The sequence below is a fragment of the Melitaea cinxia genome, chromosome 5 (assembly GCF_905220565.1).
Source record: "Melitaea cinxia chromosome 5, ilMelCinx1.1, whole genome shotgun sequence".
NCBI lineage: Eukaryota > Metazoa > Arthropoda > Insecta > Lepidoptera > Nymphalidae > Melitaea > Melitaea cinxia.
This window is the reverse complement of record NC_059398.1, coordinates 7293155-7297990: the sequence shown is the minus strand read 5'-3', so window position 1 is coordinate 7297990 and position 4836 is coordinate 7293155. Positions and strand designations below refer to the sequence as shown.

Below are 4836 nucleotides of genomic sequence, written 5' to 3'. Positions count from 1 at the left end.
CTCCACCGTGTCACCCTTAGGGTCCAACGCTCATCTGACAATCTTGCCACATGCCCCGCCCATTTCCATTTTTGTTTAAGAGCATGTTCTAGTGCATCGGTAGCTCTGGTTATGCTTCTTATCTCGGTGTGTCTTATCTTGTCGATTTTTCTGATCTTGAGCATGCTGCGTTCTAGGCCACGTTGACAAGTTCTGATTTTTCTTTTTGTTTTGTCTGTGTATTTCCAAGTTTGGCAGGCATACGTCAGACACGGTATAAGACAGCTTGACATGATTTTAGTTTTAAGTTCGACTGACATATTACTTTTGAAAATTTCTTTTAAGCTCCAGTATTTGTTCCATGTATGCTGAATTCGCCTTTCAATTTCTGAGCAGTTGTTGTCCTTATCAAAGCTTATTTGTTTACCTAAGTATACATATTTACTCGTGTAATTTAATTGTTCACTATCAACAAATATTGTCTGTTCGGTGGCGTTCGTCATTATCATTGTTTTGGATAGGTTCATCTCCAATCCTACCTTCTTGCTAGCTGAGTTTAGTGCTTGTATCATGATTTGCAATTGCGAGCTTGATTCCGATAGGAGCACCAAGTCGTCAGCAAATCGTAGGTGGCTTAGGTATTTACCCTCAATGTGTATACCACTAGTATTCCAGTCCAGTTTTCTTATAATTGACTCAAGGATGGCAATAAACAGCAACGGAGAGATTGGGTCGCCTTGTCTCACTCCTCTTTTGATGGGAAAACTTGGGCCGACTCTCTCCAGTTTGACTCTACCTACATTGTTGTTATATATGCTTTGTATTACCTTTATGTATCCCCTCGCTACCCCCTGCTCTATTAGTGCTTTCCAGATGCTTGAATGCGAAACGGTATCAAAGGCTTTTTTGTAGTCGATGTAGGCGATATACAGAGCTCGTTGTTTTTCTTGGTATTTTTCTATCACTAACTCCAGAGTGTGAATATGGTCTACAGTCGAAAAACTCTTCCTAAATCCCGCTTGTTCTATGGCTTGTTCTGCTTCCAATGTGATACTTATTCTTTGGTTTATTAGAGAGGAGAATAGTTTGTATACACATGGTAGCAAGCTTATCGGTCTGTAGTTCACAACATCACGTGGGTCGCCCTTTTTATAAATAAGTATGATGTCCGACTGTGACCACTGAGTCGGTGTACTAGAGTTTTCCAAAATGCGATTGAACAATTGAGTGAGCGGTAGGGTCAGAAGGAGGTGAGCTGATTTTATAGACTCGTTAGTAATGTTGTCAGAACCAGGGCTCCTATTTATTTTAAGTCTATCTATTGCTTGTATAACTTCTGTTTCGGAGAAAGGCATACAATTTAATGGCATACAATTTATTGGTAATTTGTCTGACTGAAAGTTAATGCTATCGTCGATATTTTCGTAACCTTGAACGCTGTACAGTTTTTTGTAGAAGTCTGTTGCAATTGTTATAATGTCGTTACGATTATTTAGGGTTTTTCCTTTGATCTCTAATCCGTCAATCCATCTCTTGTTTGTCCTCAACTCATTGTATGCCTTTTTTGAACTTCCTGACTGTGTTAAATTTTTCTCTATAATTTTCGATCTGTAGTTTGTATAATCGCTTTTAATACGTTTGCCTACTAACTTGTATAATGCCGAGAGTTCGTTTTTCATTGACCTAGATTTGTTCTTAGTTCTTTGCAATATTTGTCTCCTCTTCAAGAGTGCCAGAGTATGGTCCGATAGAATTTTATGTCTTATATTTTTATTTGATAAACGAGCGGCTTGAAGGCTTTCTGTGATGGCACTTATTATTTTATCGTATTGGGTCTGGACTGAGATATAACCCTGGGAATTCAATAGGTCTGGTAGGTGAGCTGAGATGCACTCTTTGTATCTATCTAATCCGTCTTCGCTCTTCAGTGTGGCGTTTTGGGTATTTTTAAATCCAGTTCGATTCTTTTTTGTTTCTAACAGAGTTATTGTTGCTCTAACTGGTCTGTGATCTGAGGAAAAGTTCAGATTCAGAACTTCCATGTTTTGTACCATACGAGGTTTGTTGGACATGATGAAGTCGATTTCGTTTTTGTACTCACCATTAGGTGAACGCCACGTCCATCTACGGTTTGGTTTTTTCTTAAAATATGTATTTAAAATTGCAATTTTATTTTCGAGTGCAAAGTCGATAAGTTTTTGTCCCCTTGGGTTCCGTATACCATAGCCGTTTGGTTTCATTATAAGGTATTCATCTGTTCTAGGATGGCCTATTTTGGCATTAAGATCGCCCATAACTATATATATACTACGGGCAAGGTCTAGGGCTTTATACAGGTTTGCATAAAATATTTCTATTTCTTTTTCCGTTGCTGCTTCTGTGGGTGCGTAGACTTGTATAAATGAGATTTTTTTACTTTGTATATTACAGTTTAGCAATGCAACTCTATCAGAAATTCCTATGAAACTTTCAATAAATTTCTTCAGGTGTAAGTTTATTAAAAAGCCGACTCCATATTGTCCTTGAGTAAGTCCTGAATGGCAGAGTATATAATTATCATATTCTTCAATTTTTGTGCCCAGACGACGTGTTTCTGATAATCCGATTATATCATAATTTATATTTTTCAATGCCTCTGACAGTTCCAGAAGTCGTTCGTAAGTAGACAAGGTTCTGACATTGTATGTTATAATGTATAGTTTGTTTGCCGCTTTATTAATAAGTTCTTCTGATTTTGAATTTTGTAGATTTACATTTATTGTTTTCCTTGGAGGGTTAAGGTCATAATCTCCCACGGTGACCAGCCGGGTTGGGAGATGTTTATAGTTTTCGTTATTCGTTTGTGCAAGTTCTTTTATACAGTATGTTCGGGAGGGGGGCGTTAATTGTTATAGGTTATTATCTCTGTTATCGGCGTCCTGCTCTGGTGTTGTGTTACTGGTCTTTTTATTAATTAGGAAATTTAACATGCTTGGTTTCAGGACTCCTTCTGAGACACTGTGCGATCTTCTTAGTGAAGCAGATGTTTTAATAGTTCTGTTCTTTTTATTGGCATGTGTGCTAGCATCACTTTGAATTTAATAAACATAGTAATATAATAAAATTAATTATTATTGTATTAAATTAAATATAATACAATACTCACGAGTATTAACACATTTTATTAGAAATTAAAATTATTGCAAATAACAATATTTTATTTGCTTATTTAAAAACATTTAAACGAATTATATTAAACGTAAAACAGTATATTTATTATAACTAAGTACATTATAGATTTTAATCTGATTACTGTCCGATCCCCTATTCTGTATTCTAAGCGAAGAGCCTTTTTTAAACCATTAAAAGTAATAGTAAATAAAATTAGCAATTCCAATGTAAATCCAATCATTCACTGGATATCCACATAAGAAATGATTACACAAATACTGACCAATAAAGTTTGATCTTTCCCGATTCAATTGTTATCTTTTTTATCGGTATGGGTATCTATTAGGATTTACTGCGACAAAAACATATTAGATTCCGATAAGTGTTTTTTAATGGCAAATCTATAGGACGTTTTCAACAGGTTAACAATGATGAGTCACTATTTCCTTGACGAGAATCTATACAAATAAATAAAATTGGAGTATCTGTTTGTAATATTAAAATAACCGCTTTTTACTTAATGCCTATGGATGTATACACGGTACATATAACAAAATGACATTTTTTTACAATTTTTCTCTGTCTGTCTGTTTGTTCCGGCTAATCACTGAAACAGCTGGACCGATTTTGACCGGAGGGGACTTGCACTGCCTAGCGTCATTACCGCGATGCTCGGCGACAACGAGTCCTGGACGGCGATGGTTTCCTTCTGCGAGATAGTAAATGTCCCAGAAGGAGAACGACGAGCGGATGAAAGAGGAGGCCACCGACGAGGCCTCGGTCCGCAGGCGACGAACGGGGGTGCGTAGGAGGCGCTACTTAATGCGCCTCCAGTAACGCACCTGTGGCAGTGTCGGGCCGGAACGGGAACCCGGTCTTGCTAGACACAGAGTCGTCGGGACTGCTCAGAGGTGAGCCGGACAGTCCCCATGGAGGAGAAGTCGGACCTTTTCGCCGAGACCAGCCGGTCGCTGGAGGGATCCTGTTGCCTGCAGATCCGGAACGCTCCAATTAAAGGGGCTGAAGGCTTCCGCAGGGGTTTGGTCGGTACTGCACCCCCAAGTGCTGAAGCCGACATACGGTCTAGGACTGGCTACCCGGGTGTCCTGGATATCACCCGTAAATGGGTTCCCCTGCGATACCAAAAAAAAGATAGGGACCGATTTTGACGGGACTTTCACTGGCAGGTAGTTGATGTACTGAGGAGTAACTTAGGCTACTTTTATTTTAGAAATATTTTTATTTTGTAAATGCGAGCTGAACAATTTTTTTTAACTTCCACGCGGATGAAGTCGCGGGCGGTCGCAGCTAGTCTTTATATATATAAAAATCTTGTGTCACGACGTATGTTCCCAATAAACTCCAAAACTACTGAACCGATTTCAATTAAATTTCACATGTACCCGTATTTTGGTCTAACTTACTGGATAGGATAGTTATCATCTCAATTATTCGCTTATGTCGTGAATGTAAACGAATAAAATGTATCAATTAATTGTTTCTTAAGCAAGTGTGCGTGTGTGCGTGTGTGGGTCTTCCTGACAGGCCCGAGGGTCTGTCCGGGTACGGGCCTCGAGGTTGCCCTCTTTACCCGGGCTTTCATCACCGGGGCTTCGCCTCCGGGGTCACCTTATTTCGGCCCTATTAAGCAAGTGTTTTTTTACTGTTTAGTTTTATGAAGTTCTCATAGATGGCGGTGTACGTTGA

General features: G+C 38.9%; 1 pseudogene; it reads right to left on the bottom strand.

Annotated features, from left to right (window-relative positions):
* Positions 1-1102: 1102 nt before the first annotated feature.
* Positions 1103-4572, bottom strand: LOC123653791 (annotated as a pseudogene).
* Between the last annotated feature and the right edge of the window lie 264 nt (positions 4573-4836).